The sequence below is a fragment of the Balaenoptera acutorostrata genome, chromosome X (assembly GCF_949987535.1).
Source record: "Balaenoptera acutorostrata chromosome X, mBalAcu1.1, whole genome shotgun sequence".
Classification (NCBI taxonomy): domain Eukaryota; kingdom Metazoa; phylum Chordata; class Mammalia; order Artiodactyla; family Balaenopteridae; genus Balaenoptera; species Balaenoptera acutorostrata.
In genome coordinates, this window is record NC_080085.1 from 23,881,161 (window position 1) to 23,897,370 (window position 16,210).

Sequence of the window (16,210 nt, forward strand, 5' to 3'; positions counted from 1 at the left end):
CATGAACTTTTCCATATGATGGAAAAAGAAATAACACCAGTGTTGTGCAAGCCTTTCCAAATAAAATAGTCAAATGTTCCCCAAAATGCTTTGTGAGACTTCCTATAAACTTTACACCAAAACAATAAGGAAAATAAAAGTTAGGAAAATCGATGGTATATAGGTCTCATCAAATCTCCACTCCTCCCAAAAAAACCCACAACTTATGTATTTGACAAACAGAAGGTACCTCAACTTCAATACCCCATGAACATATTGGGTGAAATATAAGAATGGAGTCTAGTGAGACAAAAATTTTGTTGTCAAACAACTATTATAAAACAAAGGACAAAATCATGTCACTATCATAATAGAAAGTAACAATATGACCAAATTTACCATCCAATCATGATTAAAAAAAAAAACACCTCACAACCTGCAGCAAATATCATATCTAGTGGTGAAATACTAAAAACCTCCCTTTGAGATCATGCATTGGAATTAAACAGTTAATTTAACAAGATTTTTAGATTCCATACAGTTAAATATTACACATATTACACATTTTTCTGAGAACAGCAATTACTACTAACCTTTTTATATATATATAAGAAATGGTGCAAAAGCCCTATACTACAAGGTTATATTTTTACGACTTTTTTCTATATATTGATCAGATAAAAACTGATAGAGTTTTTTTTGTTTGTTTGTTTGTTTTTTATGCTAGTTATTCTTTTTTTTTAATTTTTATTTATTCATTTATTTATTTATTCATTCATTTATGGCTGTGTTGGGTCTTCATTTCTGTGCGAGGGCTTTCTCTAGTTGCGGCAAGCGGGGGCCACTCTTCATCGCCATGCGTGGGCCTCTCACTGTCGCGGCCTCTCTTGTTGTGGAGCACGGGCTCCAGACGCGCAGGCTCAGTAGTTGTGGCTCACGGGCCTAGTTGCTCCGCGGCATGTGGGATCTTCCCAGACCAGGGCTCGAACCCGTGTCCCCTGCATTGGCAGGCAGATTCTCAACCACTGCGCCACCAAGGAAGCCCAAAAACTGATAGAGTTTTAACCCTTATTTTTGCTGTCATTTTTTCTTCTATTAAGGTAACAGAAACCCCAAAATGTAAGATAAACTTTACTATACACTTGACATTTAATTCTAGTAGAATAAAAAGATCATTCTTTGTGACTAATTTCTTAATGATCCCTGTTTAATGTTACTAAGAGTTCAACTTAACAATTATTTTCCCTCATATCTTGTTTATATTTTTATTATTTTTCCTTTCTCTTTTCTCAATCCCCGTCTAATTTCTTCCTGACATCTTATCTCATTCGGTACTACCTTAATGTAAAAAGTAAAATGTAGATCTTTCAAAAATTATTAGTAATATGTCATCATCCCTTGGGTTTTTAAATTTTACATCTTTAATTATACACATTGCCTCAGTCCTTTCAGGCTGCTGTAGCAAAATATCATATAGCTGGTAGCTTATAAACAACCGAAATTTATTTCTCACAGTTCTGGAGGCTGGAAAGTCCAAGATCAAGGCACCAGCAGATTCATAGTTCGTTGATGGTCATTTTCTTCTTGTAACTTCACACAGTGGAAAGGATGAGGCAGCTAGTTGGGGTCTCTGTTAATAAGGACACTGAGCACTCACAACCTAATCAATCTCTCAAAGGCCCCACCTCCTAATATCATCACATAGGGGGTTAGGTTTCAACAATGCCTATTGGGGGGACACAAACATTCAGTCTGTATCATACATACATAGTGTATGTAACAATGTAAAATCTTCCCAAAAATGATTATACATAACCCTTTCCAGAAGTAATCGTGATTAGTTGAGAAGTGTGTGTATAAACAGATGTAAACATACACACATATTAACATGAAGAATATATTTACATAACCTGTACACATATCTATATGTAAATTACAATCTGATTTCTTTATTATTAGCAACACACCATGAAGATGTCTTTTGTAAGTATGTAACATCTACCTAACTCGTTTATAAACTGCATACTATTCATAGTACAAATACAGTATAATTTATCAAAAAATAGCTGTTTCGACTTTTACGAATCCATACTTGAAGGTAGCTGTGTCTGATTTAGTTGTAGAAAGCCAATACAGTGTAAAATCAGTGTACAGTGTACAGTGTAAAATCTAGATATATTTGTAACTTTGCTAAAAATATCATGTTTTCCAAAAACTCATTACCATTTTATATTCCTTCAATAACCTGTTATCAAAGCACAAAAGGTATCTTGTTATTTAAATAATTTACGTCAAGTATAAAGCATGCTTAATAGATAATTGCCCATTTATATTTATTTTTTGTTTATCCTTTGATGAATGCTACTAATTCCATTTTAAAGTACTCTATCATTTCCTAACTGATTACCAAAATTATTATATATTAAGCCCATAGATAGATATGCATAAACACTCATTGCTTTCACTTATGTTCTACGTATTGCATGGTACCTAATTGATCATGATAAGCATATGTTTATATAAATCATTTTACATGTAAAATACCTCTTTCCAAAGCAGAACGTTATTGTATATTATAGGAAATGATAGCATATAACTCTAAGTGTAACATCAAAATAAGGAATTCAAATGCCTATCCCTTAGGAAGCTACTAAAAATGACACTAAAATATATAGGTAATATTCTAGTTATTATTAATACATAACAAATTACCACAAAACTTATCTTCTATAATATAGTCCATATTTCCTTGTCTGTTTCCCCACTAGGCTGTCTCTCTGTAATGCAACTGCAGCACATGGTTTACACCTGGCACATGCTGGGAACTGAAGAAACATTTTGGGGATGAATAAAATAATTAGATGGAAAGAAATAAAGCAAATGATGGCAAAGAGAAATCTACTGTTTATGAAGATCATTGGCTAAAAAAAATCATTGGGTATCTGCTTCTAAGAAGATGGGATAGAGATACTTTCCCTATTTCTCCTAAGTTCAACTAAAAATTACATGTAAAACAAACATAAGAAGACTGAAAGGTGGAAAGATGAGAGACTAGTTAGGGACCTCAGGATTCAATAAACAACACAATGGTGTTTTTCCCTTTTTTTTTTTCCCTCATTTTGTTTTAGTTTCACTTTACATTCCAGATCTGGAGCTGAAAAATCTGGCAACTTGGAAATGCTGAAAGGTTCAGACATAAAAAGGCACAACAAAAGCCTGCTTTTTGTAGATAAAAGGCTAGAAAATGGACAACCTAATAATATAGAAAACTTTTAGACAACAGCCACACAACTACAGCCAAATGCCATTCTCAGCCATACCAGGAAAGGCTGAATGAGGAGCTTAGACTTCCACCCTCTCCAGGCTGAAAAGGAGTCACCCAAAAATGCCCTCCAATGTTGTCAGAGATGGCTCAATAGACAGCAGGGACTTTCATCCTTGATGGATGGTAAAGAGCACTCCATCCAAAAGAGCGTTAATGTATAGCATGTGGGGAGACTTGACTTCTTCTCCCAGATAAGAATACAAGACAGAAAGTACCAAAAAAGAAAACTACAGACTAATATCCCTTGAATACAGATACAAAATCCTTATTAAAGTATTAGCAAATAGAATTCTGTTATATATAAGAAGATTATACATCATGACCAAGTGGTTTTAACTCCAAGATTATCAGGCTGGTTAAATATTAGAAAATCAATCAAACTAACCAAACTAACCCAAACTAACAAGCTAAAATCACATGATCATATAAATCTATGAAGAAAAACAATTAACAAAATGCAACACGCATTCATAATTTTTAAAAACCCTCAGAAAAATATGAACAGAGGAAAACTTCTTAAACTTTAATAGAACATCTACAAAAAACCTACAGCTAATGTTATTCTTAGCTGTATAATGGTGAAAAACTAAATGGTCTCCTCCTAAGTTCAGGAACAGGGCAAGTATGTCTGCTTTCTCTACTGTTATTTAAAACATACTGGAGGGTAAGTCAAGGCAGTAAAGCAACAACAAAAACAAGAAAGGAAATAAAAGATCTGAAAGGAAGAAATAAAACCTTCTTCAAGTAATGACTGAGCTCCTCGAGAACATAGGATGTAAGATGAACATACAAAATCAATTATATTTCTACATACTAGCAATGAATATGTGCATACATTATATTAAAAATACAATAAAATTTATAACTGGTGAACAAAATGAAATACTTTGGTATAAATCGTTCAAAACATGTACAGGCCTTATATGCTAAAAACTTCATGACAATGATAAAGTAGATCTAGACAAATGCAGAGACATGCAGTGCTCGTGGATGGGATGACTCAACACAGTAAGACTTCAACTCTCCCCAAGTCAATATACTGGCTTCATACAAATCTTAACAAAATCAAAACAAGGGTTTTTTTTGGGATATAGACATATATCTAAAAAGATATATATGGATATGTGTGTGTGTATATATATATATATATATATATATATATATATATATATATAGTTCTAATATTTATATGGAAAGACAAAGGAACCAGAATAGATGAAACAATTTTGAGAATTAAAAATAAAGTTGGAGGAATCACAATATCCAATTTCAAAGTGTATTATATAGCTGTAGCAATCAAGAAAATGTGGTACTGGCAGGTGGATAGACACATAGATTAACATAACAGTGTGAGAACTGTTGGTTTGCAAACCAGTCCCCATACACTGATGACAAGGAGAGACTGAAGAAAGAAGAAGACCACTCCAGATTGGTAGGTGGCAGGTTTAATAAGCCAAGGAACTTACTCACAAGGCTTGTCTTGGCAAGACAAGTAGATCTCCACACCTGCACGACAGAATTTTAAACGTTTATATAGAGGCCTTAACTAGGTTCAGTCAGGTGTCCAGTCCAGATGGTCTCAACAACACACTGCTCGCCCTCTCAAGGCTGCATCCTTGGGAACTGTAGGTGGAACGTACACTACAAGGATGGAGCCGTGGGAAGACTCCAATTGCCCGGGTCCAGCTCAAGAGTCAACCAGTGGTTATGCCCTTTTGAAGACTCCTCCAACAGCAACCCTAAATAGTCTCACACCAGTAGGGCCAAATGACTTCTTGATAGAGCTGCAAAGGCAATTTAATGGAAGAAAGGATAATCTTTTCAACATATCATGCTAGGGCAATTGGGTATCCCTAGGCAAAAATATGGTCTTTGATTTAAACCTCACACCTTATACAAAAATTAAGGTATAATGGATCACAGATTTAAATGCAAACTATATTTTTAAAAAACACAAGAGAAAACCTTTGTAATCAAGCAGAAGACAAAAAGCCCTTAAACTTGACACTAAAAGCATGATCCATAAAGGGAAAAACTGAGAAAATAAACTCCATAAAAATTTAACTTTTGCTATTCAACTACAGACTGGGAAAAAATATTTTCAAGCCATATATCTGAAAAAACCGACTATCTACAATATATGAAGAACTCTCAAAACTCAACAGTATAAAATAAGCCATTCAATTTTAAAATGAGAAAACGGCAAACAAATTTCACTAAAGAAGGTATACAGATGGAAAATAAGTCCATGAAAAGATGTTCAACATCATAGTCAATAGATAATACAAATTAAAAGCACAATGAGATATCATTATACAGATATCATAATGGCTAAAAAAAAATAAGTGACATCACCAAATGCTGACAAGGATATAAGCAAACTATATCACCCATCACTCTGAAACTGTAAAATGTTGCACTATTATGGAAAATAGGCAGGTTCTTAAAAAATTAAACTCACAAATATCATATGATATGGCAACTGCACTCATCCCAGAGAAATGAAGACTTTTACTCACACAGAAACCTATACAAAAATGTTTATAGCAGGTTTATCAGTAATAGCCAAAGCCTGGAAACAATTAGAAGTCCTTAAAAGGATAAATGGTTAAATTAAACGTGATACATCCATACCAAGAAGTACTACTCAGCAAGACAAAGGAATAAACTACTGATCTATGCAACAACCTGGATAAATGTCCAGAGAATTACACAGAGTGAAAAACAAATCCCAAAGGTAACACACACTATTATTTCATTAAACAATATTCTTGAAAAAAACAACAATATTCTTGCTAATATTTTATTTATACACACACACACACACACATGAAAAACAGATTATTGGCTACCTGAAGTCAGGGACTGAAGGGATGGGAGGGCGGCAGGAGTTAGATGTGGGTGTGCCTATAAAGTACAATAAGATCCTTGCAGTGACTGAAATGTATTTTATCTTGACTGGATCAATGTTAATATCCCGGTTGAGATATTGTACTATAGTTTTGTAATATGTTAAAACTGGCTGGAAATGGGAAAAGGGTTCATTGGATGTCTTTGTGTTATTTCTTACACTTGCAAGTGAAAGTGAACTATCAAGACAGAAAGCTTAATTAAAAATTGTTTAGATTCTTAATATATAGAGTTAAGCGGTCATGAGGCAAATCACCTACAAACTAAAACTTATTTTAAAAAAGTGTTTGTAAAGACATCACCTTCTAATAATGGCAGACTACACATTTCAGCCCAAACATTCTGCTGAAAAAAATCTAGGAAAGATGGAAAAGTATAAAAGATATTTTTGAAGATATGACAAAGTCAAAGAAGGACAAGATTTCAGGGAAAAAAGGAGTCCTGGTGATAAGAACCAAATTTGATATCCCTTCTTCCCACATGGTATCCCACCTCAAAGGAGGAGATTGAGAACCCAAGACACTAAGCAAAATTTTGTGGCTGAGAAGCTAAGCAACTGATCACTTTCCAGCAAGCAGTATTACCAGTAAAGGCAACTCAGTGTGGAGCTCAGGGCCCACTACGGAAAATAAACTTTGGGAAACATGCCAAGGGTTCATCTGATGTCACCAAGGGGCTATGCCTTAAGTGACAATATGAACCAGAAACAGAACAATCCTCCCAAAATATGAGACTCAGCTTCAAAAGGACTCACTCTCTTGATGAGATGAACTATATCCTAACCTCCCGACTCCACTCTCACCACCACCTTTTAGAAGCAAAAGAATATGCTTCAAGGAGGAAAAATAAATCATCCAGAGCCTCCAATCACCTCTATGATATTTCTTACACAAATTCCTGGATGCAATCAAAAACAATTATATGTGCAAAATATTACTGGAAAGGAAAGAATTCACTTCAGGCCTGTGATCTGTTTTCTCCCCTTACGGGTGTCTTCCTGGAATAGAAAGAACTATGACTTTGTTACACCCATGCAATTTGGAGTGACACTGAAATACCACTGCACAACTATTAGAAGGGCTACAATAAAAAACAATGATCATAACAATCCCTAGCAAAGATTATAGAGCAAAAGTGACTCTCATATACTGCTAGTAGGGCATAAAACAGTACAATCAAGATGTAAAACATTTTGACATTTTCTAAAATAACTGAAATATACACATATCAGATGATCCAGACATACCATTCTTTAATGTTTACACAAGAAAATAAAAATATACATCCATACAAAGATCTGTACAATAACATAAACATCATGGGAAAACAGGGGGTTGAGGCAGAATCAGGAAAGGGAAATACAAAATTGCACAACAAAACTTGAGTGGAAGGATGGATATGAACATTACCTTGCTTTGGGTGATGGTTTCACAAATGTATGTATATAAATACATTTAATATACATATGTTTGTTTAAAATTATAAAGTTGATTTAAATTCAATTATATTCCAGTGAATCTTTTATAAAGTGTAAGATAAAACAATATATGTCTTAAAGGAGCACTTATAGCAATAAATGCAAAATGTAGTCTGAGAATTTATGATTTAATATCTCAAGATTTTGTTTAAAAAGCAATAATTTAATACCAAAAAAGTACAGAAATGAAACAATGAAGACCTCATCACTCTCATTTTCTCAAAACAAGAAAAAAGCTGAACAAACTGAAAATCAACAACTCTTCCTAATCCATCAGAGAACTGATATTAACAGGGCCAAACACTGCCCCAATATTGGAGAGACAGGCAAATACAGAGAATCACAGCTTAGTGGAGAAGTCCAGAAGCAGACACCCATCACTGGAGCCAGTACCAAGGGTATTACAATGGAAAGATTTGCACATCTCAGACCTTATTTAAGAAGCCTGTAGGGAAACTCAAAGACAACAAGGAGAAAAAAATAAGGACATCAGAGGAAATTTGAGCCTATGATACCTACAACTACAGCAAACAGTAAACACAGCCTAACTCTTAGTCAGATAAAACCTTACACTAAAGGATTTCTGACCTCAGTTCTTTTTACCCAATACACATCTGGCTTTCAACAGAAAATTACAAGGCATACTTAAGGGGGAAAAAAAAAAAAAAAACTTGAAGGGACGGTATCAAAAGCATCAAAACTAGATTCAGGTATGGCAAAGATTTTAGAATTATCAGACCAGGAATTTAAAATAACCATGATTATTAAACTAAGAGCTCTAATGGAAAAACTAGAGCAGATGAGTAATGTAGGCAGAGAGAGAGGAACTCTAAAGAATCAAAAGGAAATGGAACAATAAAATGAAGATCAGTGAGAGATTATTTTTAAAATAGCAGGGAGAAAATCAACCAATCTAAAAATGTTTATTTTCATAAAAATTAAAAAATAATTAATAACCCCCCAGCCAGATTGATAAAATTAAAAAATAAAGATATAATGAATATCAGCATTATAAACACCATATCCTGGAGACACATACATAATTGTATAAGAAAATTTATGCTAATAAGTGATATTACACAAAATGAGAATGTTCCAAGAAAACACTGTTTAACAAATCAAGAAAACTTAAGAAATCTCAATTATCCTGTACCTCATAAATAAGCTATGCCTGTACTGAAAAATAATTCTTACAAATGAATTCCAAGCCCTGGTGCCTGAAGTCACGCACCTCATATATAATAAGAAAGAAATAACACCAATCTTGCACAAGCTCCTTCACATAATAGAAACAGGACAAACACTTCCCACAATGTTTCATGTGAACCTTATAAACTTCACACCATGATGATAAGGACACTGTAAGAAAGTAAAACCAAAGACTTACATTCCTCAGGAAACCATACCGCCCACCGTCAGGAAAATCAAACAACAACAACAAAAACATCCATTTGACAAACAGAACCCCCAAATACTTTAACTATATAAGCCCATGAACAAATTGGGTAGAATTCAAGCATGAATTATTGTTGAGTTAACATTTTGGAAAGAAACAACGTTAACAAATCAAAGGACAGAATTATGTCACTGTCACCATAGATACAGAGAAACCATATAACAAAATTTATCATCCAATTATGTTTTAAAAAAACTCTGAAAACTGCAGCAAATATCATAATTAGTGGTGAAATACTGACAACCTTCCCCCAAGATAATAAAAGAAATAAGAATGCCTAGTATCACCAGCCGTATTCAACATTTTAGGGAGGTCAAAGCCAGGAAAAAATGCAAGAAAAAGAGAAAATGCAAAAAGATTGGAAAGAAAGAAAAGAAACCACTTTTATTCACAGATTGCACAATCATGTTTCCAGGCTATGGAAAAGCAATCTATAGGTAATATGTTAGAACTGGTAAGTGAATTTAGCAAGACTGCCATATCCCATAGAGTTATATCTAAATGCATTTTTCTGAGAATAGCAGTTCTTACTAAACTTTGTTATACTCCTCATAAGAAATGGCCCCAAAACCCTACAAGACAAGGTCATATTTTTGAGGGTTTATTCTATATACTTATCAGATAAAATTCAAGAATCATTATAGCTCTGAATATTGTTGTCATTTTTTCTGATATCATGGTAACAGAGGTCCCCAATTATAGGATAAACCTCACAAAATACCTATAGTTAATCCTTGTGAAGCAATTTAAAGAGTATTCATTGTGCCAATTTTACTTACGACCCCAAGGTTAATGACCTCACCAACTGATTAGAGTTATTTCTAAACTTTTTACTACTAAATTATATTATTTTCTTTACATAAATTCTTTATGTATTTTCTTATTTCTTTTCTAACTCTGTCCTATTTCTGGCTTTAAACATAACCTCTTACATGTTCTGTATTACCTTACAAAAGAAAAAGGTGGATCTTTCAAAAAATCATTATTGATATGACTTCATGTGACTATTTCTTTGATTTTATTTTACTAAATAACAGTTTGGCACATGCTCAGTGTAAAATTTCATCCAAAATAGAAATGCGTGTCCATTCACAGAAGTAAGCATGATTAGCAGTCCTGTGTATAATATATGAACATATACATACATTAATATTTAGATAAGCAATACATTTATATACTTGTGCACACAAATGAAATAAAGTACAATTTGCTTTCTTTTTTATTAGTAATATCTTCGATGTATCTCCTGCAATTTTATAATTTTATAAGATGTACTTGATTGGGTAAAAAAATTACATAGTATTCACCATTTTAACACAGTATGTTACTTTAAAAATAGTTTTGTTCTGCCTTTTTGAATCCATACTTTAATGCACACGTGTAACAAGCTCTGTCAGATACAGTTGTAGAAAGTCAATTACTATATGAAAGGGTAGACAAATTTAAAACTTTGCTAAAAAATACCAAATTAATTTCAAAAACTCATGACCATTTTATACTCCTTCCATTATCAGGTACCAATATAAAAAAGGATATCTTGTTATTTATTTAACTTCCACTAAGTATTGAACATATCTAATATATTAATTGCCAGTTTAAACTTATTTTTGTGTATATCCTTGATGCATTTTACTAACTACATTTGTAATTGTAAAGAGACTGTCATTTCATAATTGCTTGAATACCAAAATCATTATATAATAGGCCTAAATATACTCATAAATTGTTACTTTCATTTATGTTCTATACATTTCCTGTTAGTGAATTGATTCTGATATGTACTACATATAAATCACTTCACCTATAAAATGTTTTTTCAAAGAATTATATATTATACAATTATAGTATATATAAAATATTTTGTTATAGGTAATACAAATGTTGCTTCATTATTTTGTATTAAGAGTTTTAATTTGTTCTTGTACATTATCTTGTGCATGTCAACATTACTGACACATCAGTAATTATTACAACCATTTTGATACTTTGCTTGTGAATGTGCCTTAATTATTTTAATTTGTATAAAATCTGCACCAACATGTTTATATATCTTAATTGAAATAATTAGGCTTTTTGGCTTTTTTCTTTTTAATGTTAGTTATTTTTTGTTTTTGCTTTGTTTTGTTGCTCTTATCCACCTAATGAGTTATCTTTTTATTTACTTATATGGAAAAATTTGGATTGACAAAATAGTTATTGAAATTTTAAATAATATTAGTAAACTATATATTTGATATTTATATTAAGTATAAGGAATATCAGTGAACAAATGTATATCAAACAAAAACTTCCAAAAAATAAAGACATTAATACATATGTAGGCACAATTATTTAAATGATAGTCACTTTTTCAACAGAACCCATGGAGAACCAGAGAAAATGCACCAGAATCTTTCCAATGTTGCACAAAGAAACTTTCAAGCCAGAATTCGACATCCAACAAAATTCTCCTTTCAAACTGAGACACAGCCACATAAACAAACTTGAGACAATTTGTTACTGTGCAACCTGTAATATAAATAAAGCTATAGGAAGTTCTTCAGGTGGAGGGCAAATGACACGATAGAAACTGAGAACTACAGAAAGGAATGAAGAGGTCTTGGGGAAACTATTTGCAGAAATATTAAAGGCTACTTTTTTCTATTATTTAATTAAAAGATAAATGACTCTTGAAACAAAATGGTAAGTAGAATTATAAATGGCAAAGATCATGTGCAAGATTTATCAAACTGTTTAAGATTTGTTCATTTAATTTAATGTGTTAACCCCTTAACCAAAATTATAAGGCAAGTATATACTATAATTAACAAATAACATTTTAATAAAATACTTAAAATATATGACAAAAAGAGAACAAAGGAAAGGGGGAATAAATGGATTGTAGTATTGTGAAGTTACATTTACACAGAGTGGTACAATCCTCAGTAGAAGGAGACGAAGGTAAGGAAAGGATTCACATGCCAGTCCCTAAAGCAATGACTGAACATAATATAAAGTAGCATAAGTAACATTCTGGTAACTACTGCTGAATAACAAATTACCAATAACATATCACCTATAATATACTGATATTTACTTGTTTGTTGTTTACTAGTCTATAGCTCAAGAATGTACCTCCACCACATAATCCATACCTGGCACATGTTGGGAACTTGGGAAACATTTAGGCAATCAATGAAAAAATTTAATTGGAGTCCATTAAACAAACAATGATAGAAAAGCTACACTGCTTGGGTAGATTGCTGACATAAAATTTACTTTATCTTATTGATATAAAGATTGCATTAATTGGCTAGAGGAGCAAAAATAACTGAAAACAAGAACATATTTCAAAAAAATTTTTTTCTCAGCGAAGATGGTGGGGCGGCAGTGGCCTGTTTGCATTAATGGAAGCAGACAGATTCATAATACCAAGAAAGCTGGAAGATATTAAACATCTTGTTCAAAGGCACCACAAACCCAAGGAAACAAGCATTTGAAGAAACTGGATCTCAGAAGAGAAGCCCAGAGAGTGAGAGCCATATTTGGTACCCCTTTTTCCTCCAGGCTTTTTTACTAATTCACAGGAGGTAACTAAGGTGCTAAGTAGGAAGCTTTAGCTGAGAAGTTAAGCAGCTGAGCAGGGCTTCCAGCAGCCTCACCAGCCCAGCGAACACATTGGGTTCATGACCCACCCTGGCAGAGATGATCTGGAAGATAACCCAAGGATTGACTTAGCATCCCTGATGGGCTATATTTTAGTGTCAATATGAACCAGAAATAGAAAATTCTTCAGAAAACATGGCATACAGCTTCAAAAAGAGTGAATTACTGATTGAAATGGAACTATCCCACTCTGCCTTTCAAAATAAAAAGAAAATGCTCCCAAGACAAAAATAAAATTATGCAGAGTCTCCAATTATCTCTATAGTATATCACAGAAAATCCGACAGGCAAAAAAACCCCACAAAAACAAAAACAAAAACTACATGCAAAATAAAATGGGGGGAAAGGGTTAGGTATAGGCCTATGATCCATTTTCTCCATTTACTGGGGATGCCTGGGACAGAAAGCTAAGATTTGGTAACATGCAATTTAGAGTGATAGTCAGATACTACTTACTGCATGCTGATTAGAAAGACTACAATTAAATATACTAATCATAACAAGAGTTCTGTCAAAGATGTAGAACAACTGCAACTCATACTGCTAGTAGGATGTAAAATAGTACAATCACACTGCAAGACACTCTGACATGTTCTAGAAAAAATTAAATATACACCTCTCATGTGTTCCAGCCATCCTTTTCTTTGATGTTTTTTTCCAACCAACTAACAAAGAAACAAAAAGAAAAGTATATGTTCACACAAAGACTTGTGCAAGAATGTTCATAACAAATTAATGGGGGAACAGCTTGAGTAGGAACAGGAAGGGGAAATTAAATGGTGAACAAGGAAGTTTGGTGAGAGGGGATGGATATTTACATTATCTTCAGTGTGGTGATGGTTTCAGATAGATATTTCAAAACTTACATTGTTTATTTTAAAGTTGTGCATTTTATTTTAAATCTATTATACCTCAATGAAGCCATTAAAAATTGTGTGGATGTATCAAAACACGTGCCTAAAGGAAAATTTCTACCATTAATGCAAAAGAGGAGATCCTGAAAATTTAAGATTTGATAATATACTTCAAAAAATTGGAAAATAAAGTAAGAATATAAATCAAAACCAGAAACGTTACAAAATTAAAGTTATGATCAATAATCAAACTGAAAACAATGGTCAATAATACTAAAGAGTTTTTTTTTTTAATGGTGAAAACAATTGATGAACCCTGGCAAAACTGATCAAAAAGATGAAGGAGGAAGAGAGGGACGGAAGGGGGAGGGAGAGGAAAAAGAGGAAGAGGCGAAGAACAACTGGAGGAGCAAGAGGGGAGGAATGGGTGGGGAGGAGGAGGAAGAGGAAAAGGAGAAAGAGGAAGAGAGGAGGATCACAAGGAAGATAATGACCTACACAACGATGACAAGAAAACACATATTTGCAGGGAACTCTACTCAGTACTCTGTAATGACCTACATGGGAAAAGAATCTAAAAAAGAATGGATACATGTTTATGTATAGCTGATTCACTTTGCTGTACAGCAGAAACTAACACTGTAAATCAACTATACTCCAATAAAAATTAATTTAAAAAAAAGAAGACACACATTATCAACAACAAGAATGTAGAGGGGATTATCACTATGGATTGTGGCAACACATACATTATATTATAATCAAATTCATGCCAATATATTTGAAATTACATGAAATGGTGAAATTACAAAAAAGAAAACACCACTCACAAAAGGGTAAACTGGGAAATCTCAATAATTTTATACTTATTACATAAAATGCACCTGGAGGGCTTCCCTGGTGGCGCAGTGGTTGGGAATCTGCCTGCCAATGCAGCGGACACGGGTTTGAGCCCTGGTCTGGGAGGATCCCACATGCCGCGGAGCGGCTGGGCCCGTGAGCCACAACTGCTGAGCCTGCGCGTCTGGGGCTTGTGCTCTGCAACGGGAGAGGCCGCGACGGTGAGAGGCCCGCGCACGGCGATGAAGAGTGGCCCCCGCTCGCCACAACTGGAGAAAGCCCTCGCACAGAAACGAAGACCCAACACAGCCAAATAAATAAATAAATAAATTTATATAAAAAAAAAAATGCACCTGGATTGAGAAGTTTCCTACAAATGAATTCCACGCCCTGGTGCCTGAATTCCTGATCTTTTCCATGTATTTGAGAAAGATAACAGCGATCTTGCACAACCTCTTCCACAGAGTACTAACAGTCAGAACACTCCCAAAATGTCTTATGAGACTCTTTAACCAAACTGATAAGGACCTTATACATTAAAAATATCAAGTCTTTATGCTTCATGACAAAAGCCAATAAATAAATAAAATGTAAAACTTATGTCTTACAAGCAGAATCCAAAGATATTTCAACTATAATAGCCCATGAATAAATGGAGTTTCATCCAAGAACGGATTCTTCTCATTTTGAAATCAAACTACTGTGGCAAACAAAGGAATAAAATCATGTCACTAACACAACAGATACAGAGAGACCATTTGATGTAATTTACCACTCATTTATGATTGAAAAGAAATATTCAGGAAGTTGCAGCAAATACTATACCTACTAGCAAAATATTGAAAACCTCTCCCTGAAATGAGGAATGAGAAAGTATGCCTACTTAGCAACAGTTCTATTGAATATTTTAGGGAGGTCCTAGCCAGTGCAACAATGCAAGAAAAAGAGAAAAAGAGGCATAAATATTGGAAAGGATGAAATTAATTTACCTTTATTCACAAATTGCATGCTTCTGTTTCCAGACTAATTACCACAAAATTTATCTTCCATAATATACTTTAACCTGTAGACTGCTATTGTTAAAAGCAATCTATAGGTAATGTAGTACAAATAATGAGTGAATTTATCAAGATTGATGGAAACCATACAGTTAAACATACACCCATTTTTCTGAGAAAGCAATCTTTAGTAAATCTTCTATACACATTTTAAGAAATGGCACAAAACCCTACAGGACAAGGTTACATTTTTTTAAAGGTTTTTTTCAACATAATTATCAGATAATCTTTGAGAGTTATTATAACCTCAATTATTGTTGTCATTTTTTTCTGATATCATGGTAACAGACACCCCAGAATATAAAATAAAACTGATGACATATGACATTTAACTCAAGAGAAAAATGAAATGAGCATTCTTTGTGACAAGTTTACATATGGCTCCTATTCATGCATCTCATTTACAAATTAGAGATCAGCTTTTTTATTAGAGATCAGCTTTTTTTTTAAAGTGGATCACAATTACTCTTTCCACAAAACTTGTTTATATTTTTCTTATTGTATATCTTCTTTCAAACGCTTTTCTATTTCTGTCTTTAGCATAACTTCTAATCTTTCCTGTACTACTTTAAAAAGGAAAATATTTTAAACTAATCATTAATGATATGCATTCATATATTTCTTTGATTTCCTTTTACTAATTATAAGTTTGGTATGTACTGAGTG